Source organism: Bubalus bubalis, chromosome 12, assembly GCF_019923935.1.
Source record: "Bubalus bubalis isolate 160015118507 breed Murrah chromosome 12, NDDB_SH_1, whole genome shotgun sequence".
Classification (NCBI taxonomy): Eukaryota; Metazoa; Chordata; class Mammalia; order Artiodactyla; family Bovidae; genus Bubalus; species Bubalus bubalis.
Genome location: NC_059168.1, coordinates 28838814 through 28866307, shown reverse-complemented (window position 1 = coordinate 28866307; position 27494 = coordinate 28838814). Strand labels below are relative to the sequence as shown.

At 46.3% G+C, this 27494-nt stretch overlaps 3 long non-coding RNA genes across 5 annotated transcripts; 2 read left to right on the top strand and 1 right to left on the bottom strand.

The window, feature by feature from the left end:
- The first annotated feature begins 440 nt into the window (after window positions 1–440).
- On the top strand, window positions 441–7828 carry LOC123328467. The gene is made up of 2 exons (XR_006543301.2): window positions 441–2803; window positions 6977–7828. It is a non-coding gene; the product is annotated as an uncharacterized LOC123328467 (long non-coding RNA).
- Window positions 7829–21579: 13751 nt separating this feature from the next.
- Window positions 21580–25635, top strand: LOC123328465. Of its 2 annotated transcripts, XR_006543298.2 has the most exons (5): window positions 21580–23072; window positions 23892–23977; window positions 24450–24582; window positions 25132–25208; window positions 25398–25635. It is a non-coding gene; the product is annotated as an uncharacterized LOC123328465 (long non-coding RNA). The 2 variants fall into 2 exon arrangements; XR_006543297.2 differs by lacking the exon at window positions 21580–23072 and having other exon boundaries at window positions 23841–23977.
- LOC123328466 lies at window positions 23091–24538 on the bottom strand. Of its 2 annotated transcripts, none has more exons than XR_006543300.2 (3): window positions 24405–24538; window positions 23562–23722; window positions 23091–23357 (listed from the first exon to the last, which is right to left on the bottom strand). It is a non-coding gene; the product is annotated as an uncharacterized LOC123328466 (long non-coding RNA). The 2 variants fall into 2 exon arrangements; XR_006543299.2 differs by having other exon boundaries at window positions 23905–24455.
- Window positions 25636–27494: the final 1859 nt, after the last annotated feature.

Here is a 27494-nt window from a genome sequence, read left to right as displayed (position 1 = left end):
GCCCGCCTTGATTTTTCAGATTGTGTAAGGAACATCTCTGCTCCTTAATTTCTTTATCTCTAAAATGGAGACAAATACACCTGAGAAGCTGCCTTATAACACCACAAGCTTTGAACTCAGGCAGAGCTGAGTTGAAACCCCAGGCCTGCTATGCTCTTAAAGTTCTCTAACTTTCTCATCTAAAAACATAGTGAAATTTACCCACAGAGTGGTTAAAAGTATTAACAAAGTGAGAGAAAATATATATAAAACATCAAGCAAATGGCCGGCACAGGGTATGAGCCACACACAGTCAGTCCCCTCCCTGTTCCTTAGCCTGGCCGAAGTATCTGGGCCCCGTCTCACTGAAGAGTAGGGTCTCGAGAGGCTGGGAAGAAGTGGGTGGCTCCTTAGGGGCGGGCATCAAATGTCTTTTCTGCTGCTTTTTTTTTTAGCCGAAATTTTTTAATTTTTAAAAAATTTTGGCCCACTGTGCAGCTTGTGGGGTCTGTTTCCCAACCAGAGACTGGACCTGGGCCACAGCAGTGAAAGCACTGAATCCTAACCACTAGACCACCAGGAAACTCTCTCTTCTCTGCTGATTATATTCCTCAAAGTGCTGAATGAATGAGTGAGTGAGTGAGTGAATGAATTCTCAGGAAAGAAATGAAGGGTCATACTGAATGCAATGGTGAAGGACACAAAAGCGTGGAAATAGAAGTCAGACCAAAGGAGTTTTCTACTCACCTGGCCTCCCAGTGATTTCACTGGTCCTCAGTTAATCCCCCTTCAGTTCAGTTCAGTTCAGTTCAGTCGCTCAGTCGTGTCCAACTCTTAGTGACCCCGTGAATCGCAGCACGCCAGGCCTCCCTGTCCATCACCAACTCCCGGAGTTCACTCAAACTCACGTCCATCGAGTCGGTGATGCCATCCAGCCATCTCATGCTCTGTTGTCCCCTTCTCCTCCTGCCCCCAATCCCTTCCAGCATCCCCTTAAAGAGGGGAAAACAGACCACCTCCCAGACCTCCTTAGTCAGCATACGGAAGGCACTCAAGCCGTTAGCTGTGCCTCCTTCCTTAGAAAGATCTAGAAAAGAGAAGAGAGGTGCAGCAGTGTCCAGGGCTGTGGAGATGGAGACCACAAAGGACAGCTGCCTCAAGCCTGCTTTTTCACCCCAGGGCATTTTGGAGGTGTGCAGGTTTGAGAAAGCACTAGAAGAGGATTTTTTTTTTTTTAATAAATGGCAACTGCAAGATTACAGGATAAAAGCACCTGTATCTCCATCTCAAGTAATTAGTCCCAAATCAAGAATAAATACAAAAAAAGACAAATTCCACCTTCGGTGACCTGGGTTTGCCAGACCCGAGGGTGGAGAGCCAGCGGGGGGTGGTAGGTGGACCGACAGGGAAGAATGAGGGCGGCACTGAGGGAAGCAGCTCCTTCGTCCCCTAGAATCTAGGAAGGCAGGGACTGAAGGAACAAGGCACCAGGGGAGGCATGAAGCGGGAGCCAAAGGCAGGGATTGTCCCAGCCCTGTGAGAGGAGGGCATAGACCCGGCCAGGCCCAGCCTGTTGCATCCAGCTAGCCCCCTCATCCTCCTCAGAACACAGCAGACTGGCTCTGAGGAGGTGAGCCAGAGATGCTCTTGGCTTGTGAATGCCAAGCGAAGTGTGGGGATGAGGGGACCAGGCTAAAAGCAGAAGTGAAAGGCTCTTCTGCACATGATCACAAAGTTTCAGATAGCCAGGAGCCAGGCTTGTGCTCCTTGTGAATGAAAAGTCCATTCTCTGAAGAAACTGGAGTGCCCCTGTGTGAAGACCTTCAATTACTGACATGCTTGGGTTCCCAATGAAAACACCAGGTTAGCCACCTGCCCCCACACAGATAACTACCAAATGGAGCCTGTCCAGACACCCATGGCTCCCAATCAACTTGTTAGTGTCACACTTATATATGAATGGGTTACTTACGATTGTCAGTCAGTTTGGGGGGAAACCTGCAACATGAGAGAGACAGTAACCAAAACAAACTGAGAAAAGGAACACTGAGGAAACTGAATTAATACAGGGGTGAGCAGACCATTAAAGCAATTTGATCCGTATCTTCTGAGATGTGAGACTTGATCACATCCAGGAAACATAATTAGGATTCCATAAGAAAGGAAAAATTGGAAATAGGATCTAGAAACAAAAAATGTGATACTATAGAATCTGGAAATAAAAAATTGCTCTACCCCACCCCCATTATGTTTTCCATGGATGAAAAGTAAGGTCAAGGAAATCTCCCAGGAAGCAGAACAAAAAGGCAAATAGTTGGATGATCACAGAGAAAAGACAAGAAAGTAAGAGAATTTAGTGAGGAGACCCAACATCCAGTTAATAGGAGCCCTTAGAAAGAGAAAACAGAAAGTATAACAGGGAGTAATCAGAAGCCAACCCAAACTAGAATAAGGGGAAAAAATGGGTGAGGATGTGTCGGCCACATTACTAAACTGACTTCAGGTGTGGCCAGTCCCAGGGCTCCCTCCACCACCAGCACTCTCTCTTCTGGTCTTCAGCCCCACCCACTGCGGAGTGTGCTTCACCTGCAGGTCCCACACAGCAGACCCAGAGCATCCTCCTCCCCCTCCCTCTCCTCCTGCCCCTCCTCCTTTTCCTCGCTACCCACCCCGCCCCAGCCACCACCCGCCTCCCCTTGGCTTCCAGCTCAGCAGAGAAGAAAGCTTGACTCTGTCGCAGCACACACCTGTGCCCTGATCATGATAGCGAAGACCATATGGCATGGTGTGAAGAGTGTGGACTCTGGTTTCAGACTACCTAGCTGTGAGTCTTTTATTTTTTTTTTTTAAGGGTTTTTTTGGATGTAGACTATTTTTTAAAGTCTTTATTGAATTTGTTATGATGTTGCTTCCATTTTATGTTTTGGTATTTTGGCCCCAAGGCATGTGGGATCTACGCTCCCCAACCAGGGATCAAATGTATACCCTCTGCATTGGAAGGCGAAGTCTCAGCCACTGAGCCACCAGGAAGTCCTTGTGAGTCTTGGTTTTGTGTCACTGTTCAGTGACACAGCTATTCAGTGGCAAAACCAAGACTCACAAGGACTTCCTGGCAGCCCAGTGGCTGAGACTTCGCTTTCTAATGCAGGGGGTATAGATTTGATCTCTGGTTGGGGAGCTTAGATCCCACATGCCTTGGGGCCAGAGCCTCTTGATGAAAGTGAAAGAGGAGAGTGAAAAAGTTGGCTTAAAGCTCAACATTCAGAAAACTAAGATCATGCCATCCAATCCCATCAGTTCAGTTCAGTTCAGTTCAGTCGCTCAGTTGTGTCCAACTCTTTGCGACCCCATGAATCGCAGCACGCCAGGCCTCCCTGTCCATCACCAACTCCTGGACTTCACTCAGACTCACGTCCATCGAGTCAGTGATGCCATCCAGCCATCTCGTCCTCTGTCGTCCCCTTCTCCTCCTGCCCCCAATCCCTCCCAGCATCAGAGTCTTTTCCAATGAGTCAACTCTTCGCATGAGGTGGACAAAGTTTTGGAGTTTCAGCTTCAGCATCAGTTCCTCCAATGAACACCCAGGTCTGATCTCCTTTAGGATGGACTGGTCCCATCACTTCATGGCAAATGGATGGGGAAACAAACAGTGGCTGACTTTATTTTTCTGGACTCCAAAATCACTGCAGATGGTGATTGCAGCCATGAAAGTAAAAGGCACTTACTCCTTGCAAGGAAAGTTATGACCAACCTAGATAGCATATCCAAAAGCAGAGACATTACTTTGCCAACAAAGGTCGGTCTAGTCAAGGCGATGGTTTTTCCAGTAGTCATGTATAGATGTGAGAGTTGGAATGTGAAGAAAGTTGAGTGCCGAAGAATTGATGCTTTTGAACTGTGGTGTTGGAAAAGACGAGAGTCCCTTGGACTGCAAGGAGATCCAACCAGTCCATTCTAAAGGAGATCAGTCCTGAGTGTTCATTGGAAGGACTGATGTTGAAGCTGAAACCCCAATACTTTGGCCACCTGATGCGAAGAACTGGCTCATTTGAAAAGACCTTGATGCTGGGAAAGATTGAGGGCAGGAGGAGAAGGGGATGACAGAGGATGAGATGGTTGGGTGGCATCACTGACTCAATGAACATGAATTTGAGTAAACTCCAGGAGTTGGTGATGGACAGGGAGGCCTGGTGTCCTGCGGTCCATGGGGTTGCAAAGAGTCGGACACGACTGAGCGACTGAACTGAGCTGAGCTGTGTCACTTGGGCTTGTTACTTAGTGTCTCTGTACCTCAGTTTCCTCATCTTACAATAGGAATGAGATTCACCTCACGAGGCTCTCATGCAGAGTGATTGAGGAAACACAGATAACATTTGCAAAACCCTAAGAACAGAGCCTGCAGAGAGGGAGCACTTTGTGTCAGTCAGAACCATTAATATTCTGAGCCCTGAACCCATCACTGAGGCCAAGGCCATGCCACACAGACTGGTGGGCTCAGGCCTTGGCTATAGCTGCATTTCTGGGGAGGGTCTGGAGCCTCAGTAGCATAAAATGACTGATGGTGATAAGGAGGCATTTCTGCAAAGTAAATCAGGGTAAAATTTTTAGAAAAGGGAGGTGGGAAGCTCTGCGTGTTCTGCCCTAGAATGGTTGGAAGTGAAATAGTCCATTCTTTCAAGGAAATCTCCTCACTCCTTACCATCCAGGGCCTGGCCTCAGGGGCCGCTGAGACAGATAAATACTATACTTGAAGGCCCAGCTTCCTGCCTGTTCCCACCTGGGCTTCCATCATCAGCACAAGGGAAAGCCGTGTTCTGTTCTCTTTCTGTCAGTGTCTCATCATCCAACTCGGACCCAGACTGCCTGGAATCACTCACACTCACTTCTCAGGAGTAAATAATCATGGTCGAACATGGTCCAGTCTGACACCATTTAGGAAAAATGTCTGCAGCTGTACAAGGGCACACAGTAGGGCTCTTTGAACCAATTTACCCTTCTCAACACCTGGATCTTCAGTGGGGGTGACTTCCTCCAGTCTGAGGTGTTCTCTAAGTACCATTAATGTTTGCCTTGCTGCTGGGAGATGGACAGAGGCCCCTGGGAGCAGCGGCCTGAAAAAGAGGAAAGATCTGCCTACCGAAGTAAATAACTGAGTCCCACAGCCGGGAGGAGAGAATGGAAATATGTCAAGCACACACAAGAGAAAGACTAGAGAAACGAGACAGAGAGCTTACAGGAAGGTTGACAACACTCCAGTCCGTGGTCAGGACTTGGAGGGCACCAGAGAATTGAATTGAGGACAAAAATCGGGTGGGGAGAGTCCATGGGATGCTCTGAGAGGAAGAGCCTGCAGCGGGGGAACTCGGGTGTTTGGATGTCAAATGTAATTGATGTTCACAATAATGTGTTTTAAAATGTATTAATGTGTCAGCTTTATTTTCCTACTTTGTGCTTGACTATGTACACAACCACAGCTTACTCTCTCCCTCTTGGTGCTATAGGAACAAAATGCTGGGATTTCATTCGAAGAATATACTACATTTTCATTAAAAATAATATGAAGGGCTTCCCTGGTGGCTCAGTGGTAAAGAATCCACCTGCCAATGCAGAAGACACAGGTTCGATCCCTAATGCAGGAAGATCTCACGTGCCACAGAGCAGCTAAGCCTGTGCCCCACAGCTATTGAGCCTGCTCTCCAGAGCCCGGGAGCCGCAACTACAGAGCCCAAGTGCCACAGCTTCTGAAGCCCGTGCACCCTAGAGCCCGTGCTCTAAAACAAGAGAAGCCACCACAATGAGAAAGCCGAGCTAGAGCAGCCCCTATTCGCCACAGGGTGAAAAGCCCGAGCAGCAGCAAAGACCCAGTAGAGCCCAAAATAAATAAATACAATCATTAAAAAAGTAATAATATGAGGGCTTCCCTGGTGGCTCAGTGGTAAAGAATCTGCCTGCCAAAGCAGGAGACATGGGTTCGATCCCTGATTAGGAAAGATCCCACATGCCGTGGAGGAGCTAAGCCCGTGTGCTATAAGCACTGAGCTTGTGCTCTAGAACCCCTGTGTGCAGCAAGAGAAGCCACCGCAATGAGAAGCCCACGAACCGCAACTAGAGAATGGCCTCCAATGGCCACAACTAGAGAAAAGCCCTTGCAGCAGTGAAGCCCCAGCACAGCCAAAAATAAATATAATCAAATAAAAATTAATAAATAATAAAACAAAAATAAAAGTAAATAAATAAAAATTTAAAATAAGAGCCTAAATAAGGCCTCTTCAGTGTGAGTGAAGAGCATCATCATAATAATAATATGAAAATCCAGAATAGTAAAGAAAGGAAAAAAACGGACTCATTCAACAGAGTTATATTATATATGATGATGTATTTCCACATAGTCTTTTTTTTCTGTTTTTTTTTAACATTGTTTTAATCATGGTATGTATACAATTTGTGTGTGTTTTTATCAAAGACATGCTCCTGTCCCCTGATGTAGTCCTTGTAAACTTCATTTTTAACAGCTGCAGGTTATTCTGTTGAACAGAGAGACCATGGTGTTGATCCATTTGTCCACTGAGGAACTAGATAACATGTGAGAATGTTCTCATCAGTGGTGTTAAATTTTCATTGTGATGTCTCTCTTTGTGCCTAAAACCGGTTTTATCTTTACTATTATTTGTCTATCTTTACTATTATTTCTTGAGGAAATAGAGTTACTGAGGGCTGAATAATTTTAAGCCTTGATAGGCACTGCTAAATTGTGGTCCAGAGAAGTCAGACTAATTAATACTCATCTCTATTGTATATAAAGAGCCCATTTCCTTTAGCTAGACCCATAGTATATCCCAACAAGTTTCCCTACGTATAGAGTGACCAAATATCAGTGCTTTTTACATTTTGCTCAAAATAGTACAATCTACACCAATGCTATATGCAAATGATACCATTTGTTCATTTACTTATTGGATATTTATTGTGTGTTTACTATGTAACCTCTCTGTTCCAGTATCTAGATTTGAGTACCTCCTGGGGAAGAAAAAAAGAAAAAAGAGGCTTCTCTTTATCTTCCTCACCCTGCCCCACCACCCACCCTGAAAAATGCTTGTTGTCACTGACCACGTTTCGCTAGAAGGTGCTGAGGTGAACAGAAAAATATTCTTGAGTAGCATCTCCAATAAAACAAAAGCTAAATCACATTTCTACCACAAGAGGGAATCCATTTTATCAAGGACCGAACCAAATAACTAGCATTTCAACAGAGAATTCGTTGCAGAAACCATGAACATTACATCTGAACTTTTTGGATGTTAAAAAAAAAACTACAGGACTTTTGCTTCTGGGAAGAGCAAGCAGACATGCTTCTCCCTGTTCTCTAAGCACAACAAAACCCTGGGACGTTATACACAAAACAGACATAGAAAGACTCTGAAAGGTGGAAGGAAGACAGGCTGGCCAGGGGCTCTGGGGCCTGAGCAACAATATGGTGGTGAGTTCCCTTATCTGTTTTCATTTTTTTAACCTCATGTATCCCAGACTTGGAGCTAACGAAGCCAGCAACCCGGAAATACCAAAAGGCACAGACAAAAAAGGCCCCCGTGAAAACCTGCTGTCTCTAGCCAAGGATGAAGACAAGAGCAGCCTAACAAGGCAGAAACAGTCAGACAATGACTGCTGTGCTCCTGCCAGACCCTGGGAAAACTGGCCTGTCCAGCAGAGGCCGAGCGAGGCCCAGACTTTCTCCCTTGCCAGGCTGTGATGAGGGGCCCCTCCTCCTTCCTGCCCGAGGAGGCCAAGAGCTCAGACTTTGATTCCTCCCACCTGCTAGGCAGTACCGAGGCCTGAAATTCTACCTCCACCTGGGTTTGCTCCCACTTCCTGCTGGATGGATCAGAGGAGGCCCAACAGGGGGTTAGGATTTCACCACTGCGCAGTGACAAGGGCTTCCCAGGGGGCTCAGCGGTAAACGAATCCACCTGCCAAAGCAGGAGACACAGAAGATGCGGGCTCAATCCCTGAGTGGGGAAGATCCCTTGGAGAAGAAAATGGCAACCTACTCCAGAGGAACCTGGCAGGCTACAGTCCGCAGGGTGCAAAGGATTGGACACAACTGAGCACGCACGAAAAAGACAAAAAGACAGTGATAACAGGTCACCTACACTGCAATGTCAGTGGGGACCACACAGTTCCCAAGCTCCCATCCCCACCCAGCAGCAGTGAGGAGTTCCTGGCTTTGTGTATCAACACGGGACTAGTGGAGAGTCTGGGCTTCTCCCTCCATCTGTTAATGATAGGACAGAAACCTACCTGCTCCCTGCTAGACTGATGTCATAGAAAACCAGATAATGAGGTTTAAATAAGATCCAGTCTCATTACATAACTAGAAAATGTCCAGGTGTCAACTGAAAAATCCTTCATCATGCTAAGAACCAGGAAGACATCCAACTGAAGGAAAAAAGATGCTGATACTGAAGTAACAGATACTCTCTGTTAGATATCAGTATAACTTGTTAGAGAATTAGATGGGTTAGAACTATCTGATGAAGATTTTAAACCAGTTGTGATAAAAAGAATAGTTCAACAATCACAAACAAACACACACACAAAAAACAAGTCTCTGCAAAGAAATAGAAGTTACAAAGAAGAATGGATAGATGAATGGATAAAGAAGACGTGGTGCATATATAAAATGGAATTATTATTAAGCCATCGAAAAGAATGAAATAATGCCATTTGCAGCAACATGAATGGACCTGGAGATTATCATACTAAGTGAAGTCAGACAGAGAAAGACAAATATCATATGATATTGCTTATACGTGGAATCCAAAAAGAAAAAAAGACACAAATGGGGCCTTCCCTGGTGGTTCAATGATAAAAGTCTGCCTGCTGATGCAGGAGACAGGGGTTTGATCCCTAGTCCAGGAAGATCTCACGTGCCATGGAGCAGCTAAGCCTTGTGCCATAACTATTGAGCCTGTGCTCTAGAATCCTGGAGTCACAACTACTGAAGCCCGAGTGCCTAGACCCCACGACCTGCAACAAGAGAAGCCACCAGAATGAGAAGCCCACACACTGCAACTGGAGAGTAGTCCCTGCCTACTGCAACCAGAGAAAACCCTGCACAGCAGTGAAGACCCAGCACAGCCAATAAATACATAAATAAGATGATTTTTAAAAATGACACAAGTGAACTTGTTTATAAAACCAAAACAGACTTAGCAAACAAACTTATGGTTACCAGGTTGGTGGGGGATGCGGGCAGGGATAGATTGGGAGTTTAGGATTGACATGTCCACAATGCTGTATTTAATATAGATAACCAACAAGAACCTACTGTATAACACAGAGAACACTGCTCAGTTGCTAAGTCATGTCTGACTCTTTGCAGCCCCATGGACTGTAGCCCACCAGGCTTCTCTGTCCATAGAGTTTCCTAGGAAAGAATGCTGGAGTGGTTTGCCACTTTCTACTCCAGGGGATCTTCCCGATGCAGGGATCGAACTCACATCTCTTGTGTCTCCTGCATTGGCAGGCAGATTCTTTACCACTAATGCCACCTGGGAAGCCCAATCGACTATATTCCAATATAAAATGAAAATTTTAAAAATTGCTGGTCAAACTACTGTCTGGATAATAAAATTTCCCAGAGTGCGAAAACCCCCAAAGAGAATAATAAGTGCAAAGAAATCTATACTGAGACTTATCACAGTCAAACTTCTGAGATCTAAAGGCAAAGAAAAAAATCTCAAAGGTATGGGGACAGAAACAAAACCTTACCTATAAGGGAAAAACAATTTGAATAACAGCCCATTCTCATCAGAAACCATGGAAGCCAGAAGGAACTGGCACAGTTTTTAAGTGTCAGAAAAGATCCCTCAATCCAGAATCCTGTATCTAGCGAGAATATCCTCGCAGGGAAACCAAGATATTCTCAGACAATGGAAAATAAAGGGACTTTTTCACCAGCAGATCTACTCTAAAAGAATGGCTACAGGGAGTTCTTTGAACACAAAGGCAACAATAAAGGAAGGAAACAGAACAGCAGGAAGGAAAATAGAAAATAGACTCAAAAAAAAGGTAAAAAAAAAAAAAAGTGTTGAAAAATGTAGTCTTTTCAACCCCACCGTGGCAATTTAAAATGTGGGTCCTCTGAGCCAGGGTTAGAAGAGGCCTGTTGCTTGGTGTTGTGCCCCGGGGGCTGTCCTGGCAGTCCTCACAATTAGAGCCTTCTTTCAGAGGCTTTCAGAGAATTCGATTTGCTCTGCCAGAAACATTGCGCTGGGCATTTTCTGTCCATGAATTTCTAATTGCTTCCCGCTGGGTGGCTGGGGAAGGACGTACAGATCACTCCTGCCAAGGCTAAGAGGCCCAGGGAGGGCAGAGGAAGGTGAGGAAGTCACTGCGTCTCTGCGGAGGGAAGTACGTGGGGCTTGCCTGAGTGGCTGGAGTCCCACAGGGCAGAAGAGGTTGAGTGTCCCTTGCCCCTGGCTGTGGATATAGCCAAAGAGGACTGGAATGCGGGCAGGTGTGGATGTGGTGGGTGAGCCTGAGAGGAGAGACCCAGCGGGTGTCCACATCTAGATTTCAGGAAGAGACCTTGAGCTCCACAGATACTGGGGAATTGGAGCATGGGAAATACTAGGGGGTCATCCACAGGGCAGACTCTGGCATTCATAAGCTAAATTCTATGAGCTCTGTGGGGTGTGATTTTGGGAGTAGAGTGACCATATGTGAAGGGTTGAGAGTTTTGAAAGTACCCATTCTTGTGGGCTATGGGAACCCATGAACAACAACCTCATCAAAACTGTCCTTGGGTTGTTGGAGAAAGTCACTGGGTGGGAAGAAGATGGTGTAGATGGAGCAGGCAAGGAGCTGACAGTGAAGTCATAGGGCTACAAGTCTTCCCTCTGCCTCAGGGCGGGACCTCCAGCCAATAGCTCATTCCTCCCCTCCTTGAAGGCAGACATATCCATGCTGTAAGGCTATACTGACCATAGTTTCAGAGATAGGCCTGGATACCCACTCAATTCTGGCCAATGCCTTTTCTCTCCGGGGGATTTGATGTTTTGGACCGAGGGACAATCAGCAGGCGGGCACGGTGGTGGAGGCAGGTGTGTGGGACCCTTGCTACTCAACGTGTGGTCCACGGACCAGCAGCATCACCCAGGGTGGGGGGTGTTTGTAAATGCCCATCCCAGATCAACTGAGTTGGAATCTGCTCTTTAACAGATCCCGTGATTTGTATGCTCATTTAAATTGGAGGAACTGCTCTAGAGAGCCGGTTCCCAGACACCTCTTGCGAGGAGGGCTGAGCTGCCGCTCTGAGAAGAGCGGTTCCATTCTCACTTGGATTCCAATGGCCTCCACTGAATTGCCTTTTTTTCTAACTCTGGCCAACTTGGTTTCTATATTGTTTATGACCAAGAGAATCTTGCCAATGCACACAGACAAGGCCTTGGGAACAGTGTAACTCAAGGGCAGGCTGACCCAGTCTGCCATATCAATCCAGTTCCATCTCTGTTTTCATGGAGGCTTTGCTGCTGCTGCTGCTAAGTCACTTCAGTCGTGTTCAATTCTGTGCGACCCCAGAGACGGCAGCCCACCAGGCTCTGCTGTCCCTGGGATTCTCCAGGCAAGAACATTGGAGTGGGTTGCCATTTCCTTCTCCAATGCATGAAAGTGAAAAGTGAAAGTGAAGTCGTTCAGTCATGTCCAACTCCCCGTGACCCCATGGACTGCAGCCCACCAGGCTCCTCTGTCTATGGGATTTTCCAGGCAAGCATACTGGAGTGGGTTGCCATTGTCTTTTCCGCATAGAGGCTTTAAGTCACATATAATGAAAATGCTCCCAAAATGAAAACGATTTAAACCATTCTTCCTTTAGGACCAAGTTATCGTCTCAGATTCTTTCCAAAGGGACCGACCATTTGATGGACTGGACACGGAAGAAATCATAGAGACCTTCCCATATTTATATTTTAGCAAAGCCTGGCTCTGCTTCTTTAGGAAAGGCTTGTATTGAAACTTCTCTGTGAGGCCCCTTTTAATGAAGTGCAAAGAAGACCTTCATCCCTGCTCTGACTAGTCCAGCCTGTGGTCGCCAGTCCCGTGCCTGAGCCTCTAGAACAGCATGCCTTGACCTCTTGTGCGCCATGGATCCCTTTACAGAATAACGTCTTCAAACGTGTAAAAGACAAAAGATTTCAAAGAAGTCAATTACATTGAAATACAGGTTCCAAAACATTTTAAGATGTGAGCCATTTAATAATATAAATGCTTCTTAATTCACATCAATAACATCTACCAGCACTTAAAACAATCACTGTGATTTCAAAGTCATGATAAGTAAGTGATTTGAGACATTTGCAATGACTACAAATGATAGGAAAATATTTAAAAATTTCTGTAAATGATGAAGTCACCGTTTCTGCTAATACCATCACGGTTTGATGCCTAATTCATAATTGAAGAAAATGCTAAATTTCAGCTTAAGTTTCCTGAAAATAAAGATGTCCTTTTCTTCCTGCCCAAGTTCATGGGACCCCTGAAGTATATCTAGGGACGACAGTTGGTGGGCCTGAGATTTAGAACCCTTGCCCTAGAGAATATCTAGTCTGTAACACGTAATAAATTATTTATAACCTTAGAAATAATGTATTTTTAAATGCAAAATAGATGTGTATTACAGTAAGATTCCAAGCCCCATCACTCCTCTGCCTGCCTGCCCCCCACCCAGGTCTGATCCTCTCCTAATTGGTGTTGTCTTGGCAGGGTCCTGTATTCAGTGGACCTGAGTCCGTCTTCTCTTACCTGCTGGACCGCCACCCAGACTTAAATGCACGGCAGAGGCTAGGCCAGGAAGGACCACTTGATCAGCATGTGTTGACTCTGCCTGTGATGACTTGTTGAATGACTGTATCTTAAGATTCTGAGATTTTTGTTATCTATTGATCCCCTCTGTGCTGTGCTTGTCTTGTCTCTCAGTCTTGTCTGACTCTTTGTGACCCCATGGACTATAGCCCGCCAGGCTCCTCTGTCCATGGGGATTCTCCAGACAAGAATACTGGAGTGGGTTGCCATGTCCTCCTCCAGGGGATCTTCCCAACCCAGGGATGGAATCCAGGTCTCCTGCATTGCAGGCAGGTTGTTTTTATGGATCCCCTCAGGTCTGATATAAAATTTGTCATTTGCATTTGTACCACTAGATGGCAGCAGCATCCCACAGACTCTCCTTTCCCAGACTTAGCATCCTATCCAAAGGCTATTTATTTTTTGAGTCAGTTCTATTTCTCTTTTGGAAAATCCAAGTCCCTCCCCCAACCCATGCGGATTTCCCAAACAGAGTCATCACTGCATTATTTTGCTCCTCCAGTGGGAAGGCAGTGGGGAAAAGTGGAAGACTGTGGGTAAGTAGGAAGACAGTCTAAGGTCAGTGCAAAATGATCTGACTGGTCTGAATGGAGAATTCAGCTCCTCCCAGCATTTTCTGGGCACCTATTGTGTGTTAGACTTACAGCTACGCTTCATTTACAGGGTACACTGTCCCTGTCACAGATGTGTGGTCACATCCTGAGAATGAAAGGAAAGAGTAGCTGTGGTCCTTGGGGGGATGGTTTAGAGTTGCAGTGGGAACTGGTGCTGGTCTGAGCAGTACTGCTCTCACTGAGCTGTTCACTCCACTTGGAAAATATAAATTACAACAGACTCGGAATGCAGCGAAGCTAAAATATGTGTATGTGGACGAAGTCTCGAAGGTGACATGCAGACACGAAGTCAGTAATTGGGATGCGATTAAAAGATGATGGTCTATATGAAATGTTCTCTATACAAAGGACTCTGTCACGTTGCCATTATTTAATTAAAGAAATAAAAACATTAAAGAACATATAATTGATGATCTTAGTAAGAAGTACATCTTAGGCTAACCCCGAATCTATCACACATGCCATGTGTGAATTCTTCACATGTGAATCAGGTTTGGTGAGAAATCTTACAGCAGATAGTGTTTGGGTCACTGAACTTGACAGGAAAACAGAACATTTCCTTGTAGGGTCGGCAGCTCTGTTTGCTTCAAGGTAGAACAAAAGCCTTTTAATCTTCAAATTCAAGAGCCAGGCTGGCTGACATCAGATACCTTCGTGTATTCCTGTGCGGGCAGAGCCAAATCCCAGGGTCTTTTTAATTGGAGGTGCCCTCCCTTCCGCACGATTATTTACAAGGGCAAAAGGAAAAGCTGACTCCTCTTCTAATCTGCCTGCATCAAACGACCACCAGAACCCTTCTTCCAACATACACACATACAAAATGACAACAACAAACCATTCAAAAATGAATATGAACTTGAAAAATTGCTCAGATTGAACTACTTTGGGGAAAGGCATTATTAGCCTTTCCCCAAACAGTGGAAGTGATGACCTGGATGGGCAGAGGCAATGGTGTTACTGTGGACTCAGTGAACTCCGAGTGGGCCAAAGTGAAAGTGAAAGTAGCTCAGTCGTGTCCGACTCTTTGTGACCCCATGGGCTATACAGTCCATGGAATTCTCCAGGCCAGAATACTGTAGTGGGAACCTATCCCTTTTCCAGGGGATCTTCCTAACCCGTGGATCGAACCCAGGTCTCCCTCATTGCAGGCGAATTCTTTACCAGCTGAGCCACAAGGGAAGCCAAAGCAGTGTATGAAGTCCAGGTGTAATCAACCTTTGTGTTACTGTGACTTCTTTTCCTAATACAAACGCCTTCTGAAAAATCTCTACCCTATAGCAGTTTGGCCACAGAGAAAAGGGATTTCCCCCCTGACTCCCATCAATATCGCTCTCCAGGCGAGTGAGGCCACCAAGAGGTTACCACAGTTGGGGACGGGGGTGGAGAGGCATGGGAATTGATGCGGATTAACCTGGGAAAGGGAGGCCTGGAGTGCCTGGTGTGCTGCAGTTCATGGGGTCGCAAAGAGTAGGACACGACTTAGTGACTGAACAACAACTTGGATTTGGAAAATGAGGTAGATTGAAAGAGCCAAGCCCTGAGGGAGAGGCGGGCATGTGGGAGCTCCGTCATGGCCCTACACACTGGAGTTTACATCCTAGCCTTAATCCCTAAGGTTTGATTCCAGCAAGCTCCTCAAACATCTCCAAAGCCACACTTTTCTTCGAGAAGTCTAAGAAAGCTGAAAACCCAACAGAGGCGAGAAAACTTTGCTTTTAGAAGCGTTATTCATCCTTTAGCAACACAAGCACCATAGAGAACTCAAACTGGTTTATTTGTGGTCAAGCCTGGAGGAACAGGGCTCTACACGTCAGTTCAGAGAGCGTTTTTGAACATCTCTCAAGAGCCAGGATTGAATGGGGTTAGGATTCTGGGGTTGGGTGGCCTCTCAGAGCCTCAGTCCTCTGAAAGTGTGGGTGATCTAGTGCGTGTCTCATAGGCTTGTTGTGGAAACTTCGTCAGTGCCTGTAGCATTCATTGATAACTGATGGATAAATAGTATAGATCAGTGTGCTCCTAGGTATGGATGCATTCAACCAAATCTGATGGATCTCTAAGAACATAAATAAAGTGAGACCCTACAAATGTGTATACACCCACATATACTGCCTGGATTCTAAAATGTACGTTTTTGTATGTTCACGTCTTTGAATTTGGCGACACTTTTCCCCAGGTGTCGCAAGGGGTAAAGAATCCACCTGCCGATGCAGGAGACACAGAAGACTCCAGTTCAACACTCGGTTGGGAAGATCTGCTGGAGAAGGAAATGGCAACCCACTTCAGTATTCTTGCCTGGAAAATTCCATGGACAGAGGAGTCTGGTGGGCTCCAGTTCATGGGGTTGCAAAGAGTCAGACACAATTGAGCACACACACACTGTGCTACTACAATATGTTAAGCTATGCTATTTTCTTTGTTGGTGGTAAATTAAAATGAAATAATGGTGTGACTACATCTTAGAGTTTGTGAAAAACAGTAATAATCACAGAGACAGAGCCACCAGCTCACCACCATGATCCAGCCCCTAACGGACACCCAGAACCAGAATCTCAGTACAGGTGACACAGAAAGAAAAGTTTTAGTCACTCAGTTGTGCTCAATTCTTTGCAGTCCCATAGGCTGCAGCCCACCAGGCTCCTCTGTCCATGGAATTCTCCAGACAAGAATACTGGAGTGGGGATCTTCCCAGCTCAGGGATCAAACCCAGGTCTCCTGCATTGCAGGCAGATTCTTTTTTTTTTTTAATTGGAAGCTAATTGCTATTTTGGGGGGCTCCAAAATCACTGCAGATGGTGACTGCAGCCATGAAATTAAAAGACGCTTACTCCATGGAAGGAAAGTTATGACCAACCTAGATAGCATATTCAAAAGCAGAGACATTACTTTGCCAACAAAGGTCCATCTAGTCAAGGCTACGGTTTTTCCAGTAGTCATGTATGGATGTGAGAGTTGGACTGTGAAGAAAGCTGAATGCCGAAGACTTGATGCTTTTAAACTGTGATGTTGGAGAAGACTCTTGAGAGTCCCTTGGACTGCAAGGAGATCCAACCAGTCCATTGTAAAGGAGATCAGTCCTGGGTGTTCTTTGGAAGGACTGATGCTAAAGCTGAAACTCCAGTACTTTGGCCATCTCATGCGAAGAGTTGACTCATTGGAAAAGACTGATGCTGGGAGGGACTGGGGGCAGGAGGAGAAGGGGACGACAGAGGATGAGATGGCTGGATGGCATCACCAACTCGATGGACATGAGTTTGAGTGAACTCCAGGAGTTGGTGATGGACAGGGAGGCCAGGCGACCATGGGGTTGCAAAGAGTTGGACACGACTGAGCGACCGAACTGAACTGAACTGAATTACTTTATAATATTGTGGTGGTTTGTGCCATACATTCACATGAATCAGCCATGGGTGTCCATGTGTTCCCCATCCTGAACCTCCCTCCCACCTCCCTCCCCATCCCATCCCTCAGGGTCATCCCATACACCAACCCTGAGCACCCTGTCTCATGCATCGAACCTGGACTGGCAATCTATTTCACATATGATAATATACATGTTTCAATGCTATTCTCTCAAATCATCCCACCCTCACCTTCTCCCACAGAGTCCAAAAGTCTGTTCTTTACATCTGTCTCTTTCGCTGTCTCGCATATAGGGTCATTGTTATCATCTTTCTAAATTCCATGTATATGTGTTAGTATACTGTATTGGTGTTTTTCTTTCTGACTTACTTTGCTCTGTATAATAGGCTCCAGTTTCATCCACCTCATTAGAACTGATTCAAATGCATTCTTTTTAATGGCTGAGTAATACTCCATTGTGTATATGTACCACAGCTTTCTCATCCATTTATCTGTTGATGGACATTTAGGTTGCTTCCATGTCCTGGCTATTGTAAACAGCACTGCGATGAACATTGGGGTACACGTGTCTCTTTCAATTCTGGTTTCCTTGGTGTGTATACCCAGAAGTGGGATTGCTGGGTTATATGGCAGTTCTATTTCCAGTTTTTTAAGGAGTCTCCACACTGTTCTCCATAGTGGCTGTACTAGTTTGCATTCCCACCGACAGTGTAAGAGGGTTCCCTTTTCTCCACACCCTCTCCAGCATTTATTGTTTATAGACTTTTGGATTGCAGCCATTCTGACTGGTGTGAAATGGTACCTCATAGTGGTATTGATTTGCATTTCTCTGATAATGAGTGATGTTGAGCATCTTTTCATGTGTTTGTTAGCCATCTGTCTATCTTCTTTGGAGAAATGTCTGTTTAGTTCTTTGGCCCATTTTTTGATTGGGTCGCTTATTTTTCTGGAATTGAGCTGCAGGAGTTGCTTGTATATTTTTGAGATTAATTCTTTGTCAGTTGCTTCATTTGCTATTATTGTCTCCCATTCTGAAGGCTGTCTTTTCACTTGCTTATAGTTTCCTTTGTTGTGCAAAAGCTTTTAAGTTTAATTAGGTCCCATTTGTTTATTTTTGCTTTTATTTCCATTACTCCGGGAGGTGGGTCATAGAGGATCCTGCTATGATTTATGTCAGAGAGTGTTTTGCCTATGTTTTCCTCTAGGAGTTTTATAGTTTCTGGTCTTACATTTATATCTTTAATCCATTTTGAGTTTATTTTGTGTATGGTGTTAGAAAGTGTTTTAGTTTAATCCTTTTACAAGTGGTTGACCAGTTTTCCCAGCACCACTCGTTAAAGAGATTGTTTTTTCTCCATTGTATATTCTTGCCTCCTTTGTCAAAGATAAGGTGTCCATAGGTTGCAGGCAGATTCTTTACTGTCTGAGCCACAGGTGAACAGGATGCTGTCTTTTTCCTTCTTCCGATATGTCAGCTCCCCTGCTGCCTTTGGGGGACAGGAGTGGGAGGGGCCTTTGGGTGACTGGACTCATCACCTTCTTGGCGGATGAGGGCTGGGTAGTACCCAAACTCCAGTGCACGTACAAGTCCGTGTTTAGAATGCAAGCCATCAGGTCCTGCCCTGGGGGGATCTGGTTGGGTAGATGTGGGGGTGGAGCACCAGCTGGCTTAGCCAGTCCTGGTCCCTCCCTAGTGCCAGATGATTCTTTGCTGGAGGAGAGGGTCTGAGCTCTGGGCCCAGGAAAGGATCTTCACCAAGAAACCCGAGTTTGCTTCCAGATGCTGCTCATCCAGGAGTGTGCTGACGCTGCCATTCGACTGCCAGGCAAGTGCCAGGAGACTGCCAGTTAGTGTGAATACAGCCAAGGAGGAAGCACTTAACCCAGAGCAATGGGCCAATGCACCAGACGTTTTTCCCTTCAGAGAGTCAGTTTACCAGCGCACTTTGTGACTTCTCCTAAGCTGGGTGACCTTCAGTAAGGAGGTAATGGAAAACCACTCTGAGTGAGTCTGTCTTTCCATCCGAATGGGGATAATTATATTTCTCACCTCATGCGGTTGTGGAGGGAATAAATGAGTTCATGAGAAAGCATCAAGCCCAGGGCCAGGCTCCATCACTTTGCAGTTTATTCTCTTGCTCCAGAAGTTTCCTATAATGTTTTCTCCTTGGGAACATATCGTGGCTCTTCAGTCACTACGTCACGTCCAACTCTTTGTGATCCCATGGACTGCAACATACCAAGCTTCCCTTGTCTTCTGCTCTCTCCAGGTTCCTATGCAATATTATTCTTTACAGCATCAGACATTATTCTCACCAACAGGCACATCCACAACTGAGCATCGTTTCCACTTTGGCCTAGCAGCTTTATTCTTTCTGGAGCTATTAGTAATTGCCCTCTGCTCTCCCCCAGAAGTGTGTTGGACACATATTGGGTCAGCCAAAAAGTTCATTTGGGTTTTTCTGCAAGATGTTACGGAAAAACCTGAACACACTTTTTAGCCAACCCAATAGAAAGGAGAGAATGAAATGAAATGAATGTCCTTCATGAGACAGTTTAAATCTCCACGTGGGTAACTAGCATTTAACAGCAAGGATGTGTGTGTGTTATCACTCAGTTGTGTCTGACTCTTTGTGACCCCATGGATTGTAGCCTGCCAGCCAGGCTCCTCTGTCCATGAAATTCTCCAGGCAAGAATACTGGAGTGGATTGCCATTCCCTTCTCCAGGGGGGTCTTCCTGACCCAGGGATCAAACCTGGGTCTCCCACATTGCAGGCAGATTCTTTACTGTCAGAACTACCAGGGAAGCCCAACAGTAAGGATAAATAGTAAGCAACTTTATATGACCTTTTACAGTTTAACCACCTGTATTTAATGCGGCACAACCTCCCAGGGCAGCCACTGCTCTCCGCACTCTTCAGATGAGGAAATCAACCCCCAGAGAAGTGACTTATTCCGTGTCAGCCAGTAAGTGAAGCAGGAACCACAACTATTGATGTACTTTGTTTCTTCCCCATCTCATCACAACAGAGCCTGTGTGAAAAAGAGTCGTGGGTGAGCAGGTAGGTGGGTGGTGGTGAAAACAAACCAAACTCCCAAGCCCCACAAGTTTCCTGCCCAAAGCTTAAAATTTAGTTGGAAAGCTTCAAACACCCGCAAGGGGAATCGCTTGGGAACGATGAGCAAGCAGAGTCACAAAGAGCAGATGATTTAGTGAATTCAGTTCCTCAAACACATGGAGAGGTGATCAATGCAAGACCAGACCATCTCAGAACTTTCAAATGAACAAATCTGCTCAGATGTTCCCCTGGACAGTTTCTCAACCATGCTGTGGTTCTACTATTACCTTCCCTCCGGTGTTTGCAGGGGAAGCCGAGCTTGGGGCTGAGGCAGCCTTTCTTTTTCCCTTGGTTGCAGTCAGGCTCTTGATTTTCTCCAAGACAAACACTAAATTCTTGAAAGCTGAGGCTGTCCGCCCTGGGTGTGAATTCGGATGGCGATTCAGTCTTTGGTTTCTGAAAGTATGAACTTTATGGCCTGAGCTGCTTATTGACTTATGAGCTGATTAAAAGGCAGGAAAAAACCTCTCCCAACTAAAGACATGCACCAGACCTTTCCAAAGTTTAAATAATGTTGAAATTCAGCAGCAGTTTGGCTACGGTTGAGGAAAGGGAATTTCAGCCAAGTTCAGCCTTCATGTTCTGAAGGTGTTCAAGGGCCCAGCCCTGCGGCTCCAAGGAGCACAATGTCTTCCCTTAGAAAGGGAAAAAGTTTGCTTGCAACATTTGTTGCCTCAACCTTGGGCTTTGCTGAGAAGATAGAGGCAGTTGTTAACAAAATTCAGGAATCCAGAAGGAGAAGGCGGAACCCTGTGGACATGGTGTGACATGACAGAGACCATCAGCTGGTCTGATCATGTCCCCCCAGGCCCACCCCCCAGGCACACAGCCCTCTGGGTCTCTGAGCCCTCATCTGTGGCTCAATGAAGGGAGTGGCTTCTTAGGGGCTGGGGCTAAATCTTGCATGTGATGTGCTTGGCCAACACAGTGTTTTAACTTTTCTTCCCTTCCTTTCCCAAAATATGTGTGCCATTAGGAAGGAAATGCCTCTACAATTCACTCTTCTAACCATTTCCTGATTTTTAACCCACTTCACACACCCACAGAATAAAGATTTTCAGCTTTAAAGATTCCATGAGTAAGATGTTCATGATTCCTTCACATCTTGAAATACTAAAATCACTTTGTTGAAAATATTTGTTGATATGGGGGAAACATTCTCAATGTAGTGTTGAGTGTAACAATAATAATATCGGTACTAGAAAGTCACGAAATGAGATGTGAACTCTGGAAATCTCTGGTCTTTGAGAGGAAGGGTGATGTGTTTTTTATCTTTCTGCAGCAGATTGCATCATAATAATTAGTTTCTGAGTTCTGGGTGAACAGTCAGCTCTCTGAATGCAGGATCCATGCTAATATATTTCTTGATGTGTCCACAGTGGCAAAAGCTATTTTAGTGATATGGGAGCCACTGGCTAAATATTTGTTGAATGAATGAATGAGTGCTTTTCTGGGTTGTAGAAACTGTGCAATGGACATATAATACTTTTATTTATTATTGAAGAGTGGGGGAGCAATCAATGATAATGTACAAAATTAAGAAAATTCATATTCTTAACTGTCTTCATTAAAAAACAAACAACAGCTTCAATAAACCACAATGGAAAAAATATGAAAAAGAATATATATTTATATGTATAACTGAATCACTTTTCTCTGCAGCAGAAATTAATACAACATTGTAAATCAACTACACTTCAATTAAAAAAGAAATTTTAAAAAGTAAAAAAATAAATCAACAACACACAGAAGTTTTAATATCGGGCAAGTAAACAGCCTTGTTAAACAGGGCTTCTGCTGTCATTTCAACTTTGGGAGGAGATATTGCCAGTCCAAGGAACCCCCACCCCCGCCCTGGAAAGCCCCTAAACAGCACACAGAGTCTCCGCCATAATGTCAGCACGAACCCCGAGACCCCCAAGCCACCTCTGGGCTGAGGGAAGGGGAGAGAGCAAAATTGGGTAAGAGTTTGGGGCTTTGATATTCAAGTGAACTGGCTTTTTACGATAGAAGATGGGGCTTTTCTTTTTTTTAAATACATGAGTAAGTGGAAAGCTATGGAACCTCCCTGCGGAGAACCACAAGTTGTTCGAGAATCTTCTAAACCTCTGCTTGCGCCCCCTGCGGTAGCGCATCAAATGGATGGATTCCAGCTGTTGGGGATAAGAACCCCTATGTCTTTGAAGTAGCCCCCCCATGTCCCTGTTTCTACCAGTCCGCTGCCTCTGGTAGTCCTGGTGCTCAGTAGGGGCCCGAGGCAGTCAGCAAACGTTTGTAAGTGGAGTGAAAGGGGATCCTCAGGCAGCTGGGTGTGGGGCATTCAGGACACCTGGCGAAGGTCAGGGGAGCAAGACAGCAGAGATGAAGGAGTGAACGCCCGTGGGAATGACAGCTTTGGGAGGGGAGCCGTGGCTGTGTGCATTGGTGGGAGCTCCCAAACAGATCAGATCATCTTCTGGGCTCACCTCAAGCTTGGGCTTGCTTCTCCCCAAGGGACCACATCCTGCACCCAGGCCTCCTCACAGGGTCCCTGTTGCCCATGGGATATGGGGAGTCAGAAATACGGTTTTATGTAAAGGAGCCTGAGTAGAAACTGTGTTTTATTCCTGGTCCTGTCCTCCACCAGCCCGCACTTGGTAAAAAACTTTCTGTTTAATTCATCAACTGGCAGGGTGGGGTAAGGTCTATTTAGCTCTCCATTTGGCTGTACTTCAGGATTACCTGAGCCACTATTAAAACTCCCAGTGCCCAGACTCCACGCTGGACCCATTACATCAGAATTTCTGGGGGTGGGAGTGTCAAGAAAACCTTTTAAAGATCCTCTCCTTTGCCCACCCCCTACAACTGATACCCGTAAGCAGAGCTAGGATGAGAGCCGGGAATATTCCTACATTCTGGCTGCCTCTCCTGGCCTAACCCCGGCCCCCGCTCTGACCCCTCAGGGCTCTCTCAAACCACTAATCTGGGGCTTAATAAGCAGGGGTGAGGCTTGGGTGATCCCTGCCACCTGCGAGGCTGCCTCTGGCTGTGAAGGATGTAACAGGGTCACCAGCAGCGCGGGCTGACCCCTCACACGTGCAATTTACGAGGCAAAAATTTCTCTGTTCATAAAAAAGTCCCATGTTCCTGTCACGAAGGGTAATTGAGGCTTTTAGCTTCTGTGTCCCAGTCATCTCGCATTTCTTTATGTGCCTGGTGGGATCGCCCACGGGGAATTAAGTCATGTTCTTGGTTAGTGAGTAACAGGCCATATGAAATGGACATCCAGGCAGGTGACTCAGCCGGGACCTGAGCCCCTGGAGAGCCCCTGGAGAGCTGCTTTTCCGGTGTGCAGTCCCTCAGTTCACTCAGACTGTCCTGCAGAGGGGGCGTGCGGGGTGGGGGTGGAGGCGGGGAAATCTGGAACGGCTCCCGCTTCCTCGTCTGTAAGAAGGAGGTGAGCGTGTTTATTTCTCGGGGGTGACTGAGGGTTAATGGAGGCAGTGAACACGAAAACCCTGGTGCCTAGCGGGCGATGGTTCATTTAAGCCACCTGACTGCTGCTTCCATTTGCCTCTTCCCTCCCTCTCCCCACAGGGCCCCAAACACGCAAACACCGGTTTACTTGCAGCGGGAGCTGAGAAATACCTGTGAACTGAATTCCAAACAGCTGGGGTCCGGGCCAGCGATCAGCCTGTTGGGGGGACTTTAGGCCCGTTCCCTTTCCCTGACAAGAAGCCCTGTCCTCTTCTCTGCCCAGGGCCCAGATGCAGGGCTCCTCCCTGAGACGGGAGCCGCCTAGCAGCAGGCTGAAAAGAGAAAGAAAGTCAAAGTCGCTCGGTCCCTTCCGCCTCTTTGCCACCCCATGGACTATACAGTCCATGGATTCCCCAGGCCAGAATACTGAGTGGGCAGCTGTTCCCTTCTCCAGAGGATCTTCCCAACCCAGGGATAGAACCCAGGTCTCTCTCATTGCAGGCGGATTCTTTACCAGCTGAGCCACAAGGGAAAGCCCAGTGGCAGGCTCAAGGGCCTCCATTACTCCGCCCCTGCAACCCGATGTGGTAAGTAGACCCGGGAACAAATAGCTATCATTCTTCCTCCTGACACATGAGTAGACAGGCTAGGAGTAGCCAAGCTATTTCTCTAGGTTACAGAGCTCGTTCCTGTGTTCCAACCATCACCCCAGGCTTGGTGCCCAGCGCTGACTCTGCACCCTAGGCCCTCTGGACTTGGGGGATGAGGGCGCCCCCTGGAGGCTTCTCCTGGGAGTGCAGTCTCAGTTCAGCCGCTCAGTTGTGTCAGACTCTTTGCGACCCCGTGAACTGCAGCATGCCAGGCCTCCCTGTCCTTCACCAACTCCCGGAGCTTGCTCTACCTCATGTCCATCCCGTCGGTAGGAGGGAGAAAACCTGGCATCGGGAGCTCCCTCCCCAGGGTCAGGGTACTGCACTGAGAAATCCAAGGACTGGTGGGGGAGACGCAGGGTACCTGGGAAGAGGACGGACGGGGTGTGACGATCTGGGCTTCCTCCAGGCTCGGTCCTCTGCTCCAGTGCACCAAAGGTACCTACTCTCCGCGAAAAATGGCCAACTGCTGACTGACCAGCTGGTTTGTCTTCCGGCCAGAGTGCTGCAGTGGAGCCAGAGTGCCTGCGTTATGACTTCAGGTCTGCAGCTGTTAGGCTGGTGATCTCAGGAGATTGAAGTAGGCCTGTTGGGGAGAGTGTGTGAGAGGTGGCGAGGGTTCCTAATCCTGGTTTTCCTGGTCACCAGTGGGTGGTCTTGGGCCCAGCTAAACTCCCCCAAAATGTGGATAATAGTACCTGTTTCAATAGGCTGTTGTTATTTAGTCTCTAAGCAGTATCCAACTCTTTGTGACCCTATGGACTATAGCTGCTGGGCTCCTCTGTCCATGGGATTTTCCAGGCAAGGATACTGGAGTGGGTTGCCATTTCCTCCTCCAGGATCTTTCCAACCCAGGGACCGAACCTGCATCTCCTGCGCTCTCAGGTGAATTCTTTACCACTGAGCCACCACGAAAGCCCCTAATGGACTGTTACAAAGATTAATTAACACATAAGAAAGTGCTTGTAAAGTTACTGGGCCAGTGCAAACACTATGTACGTATTTGCTATCACCCTAAATCCATGAAGGCAGCGAGACACTGCAGGTATGCCAAGCTCAGTGAATCTGAACTGACTGGTTTTTTTTCCCAGGGAGCGAGCCCTCTGTCTTTGGATGCCCCTCCATGGTTCCACTTTGTACTTCTATGACCCAGCACTGCCTGGTCAAGGTGGGTAGCCCAAGCTGGGGTTCAGGTTCAATTTACTTGAGACTTGAGGACATTTTGTGTGTGCTTTTTGTTTCTTTGTTTGGCTAATCTGATGTAGGTGAAATACTGTATTTTTAATTTGCATGTCTCTGAATACCAGTTCTAACCCTATCACTGTATTTGTTTCTCTTCCTTCTAATTTCAATCCAGAAAGTGACTAGTGTGTGACTTGTACTGTAGAGCTTACGAAGCACCCTCACATAATCGCTAATGCGGGCCTCCCAACAAGGAAATGATGTGTGCATCATCCCCACGTCAGGGTTGTGGGAAGTGAGGCTAAAGGTATGAAGCACCATGTCTGAGATGCAAGTGGGCCTTAATATGGATCTTCCAATGTTGGAGCCTATAATGTTCTTTCCATTAAATACCTTTCCACCAATTTGTAACAGAGTTCTACAGACTTACACATTTTAAATTCTTTTTATTACCTAATATTATTTCAGAAATAAGGTTACCTTATTTAACACTGTCATTCTGGTTATCATTTGAATGACTGCACAATACAACATTCTACTGTAATTTACTCATTAGCCCCAGATCGTCTCTCATTTAGGCCATTCTGGTGTTGCTGTGTTAGAAGCAATGCTACTACAGCCTTTTGGGGCCAGAGAAATTTTCTGCTCTGTATTATTTCCTTAGTGAATTCACAAGAATTGGGATTAGGGACTCAATGAGCATTTTTACAACTCTTGATTCATCTTGGTATTATTGACCTCCAAAGGAACCAAGCCTATTTATTAGTTATCCATCAATGTATGCATTCTTTGTTTTGTTTAGTCAGTTCTCCATCCATCCACCCATTCATTGACCCTTCCATCCATCCAAAGTATACTAAATGTCCTCTAAACTTTAAATATATTGCAGAAATCCTAAACCAGCATGCATTCTGGTAGATGCATATGGATGTGGATATAGTGGGGGAAGTCCTTGCCCCACCTTCTACCCTGTCTCCCAGTTTCCACCCTTTTCTTAGGCCAACCCCTGTTGCCCCCTGGGTCCCCTGAGCGATATGTTCCCAGGCTCTGCCTCCACCCCCACCCCACCCCACCCTTCTGCTGCCCTCAGCTGACTCCTTCATTGATGCTGGCAGTCCTGACTCCCTCAGCTTTCCTTTGCTTATTTTGGAAGGTCTGGTCATTTAACTGCAGCCGCTAGAGTCGTTTGGTTCCAGCAGTTTCCCTAGAGGCTGGCTGGTTGGGGGTCTATGCCAGAGACAGCTGGCCGGAGTCAAGGGAAGTCAGGACTCTGGGGGAGAAGGAGGCCAGCAGTAGCTCTGGGACATCCTCAAAGGCCAGTGGCCTGTTGTAGGAGAATTGACTGTGTGTGAGCTTGGCCCCAGTCTTCCTTCATGGCCTTGGAAGGTCATGGATGTTTTTGAGATGCTCTGCTCCTTCCTACCTACACACAGGTTATCATAGAGTGTATGTGTGTGTGGTGTGTTTCTAGGAACATTGGGAAAGAATGCTGGATGGAACTCTCTTTTCTCCAATGATTTTTTTAAAAAATTAAACCTTCCTTCTGGTTCTTTAGTAAATAAGTAAAACATTGCTGTGATAGAAAGTACAGATAAGCAATTAAAAAAAAATCACTTCTGATTCCACCATCTAGCAGTGGCCATGCTAACACAGGGGGGACACCCTTTGAAGCGGACTGATGTGACTAAAGTGTGGCTGGAAGGTGTGGATTAAGGCCAAATTATTTTGTGTCACCAGGAGCCATCCAGAGAGAGGTCATGGGCCTTGTTCTCAGACCTGAGGTCAAAGCCTAATTCTGTCCATTTCCCAGTTGTGTGATCTTGGATAAGTCACTCAACTTCTCTGAACCCTTACTTGCTCATCTGTAAGATGGGAACAATAGTATCTACCTCATGGGATTAAACGACAGCAAATGTGTCTCATGGCTGGCATGGGGTAGAAGCTGTTTAGTCATGTCAGTCCCTCCCCAGGGAGTTTGGATCATCACCTGTGAAGTGTATTCCAAGCACGGGAGGCAAAAATTTACATGACTGATTGATTCTTTGAAAATCATTTGCAGGTGCATAGGACCCAATGTCAGTAAGGCCTGAGGGAATGTACACTCTCCTGGCTGCTGGAGAGAGGGTTTGATTGGTACAATTTTTCCTTGGGGAGAAGTAGGTGACATGCCTAAAAACACTTGAAAGCCCCGATGTCTACCCCGTAGTCCAGCAATGCTACTGTCAATAACCATCTGATGGAGATGATCACTCAAGACGTGTGTATAACAGTG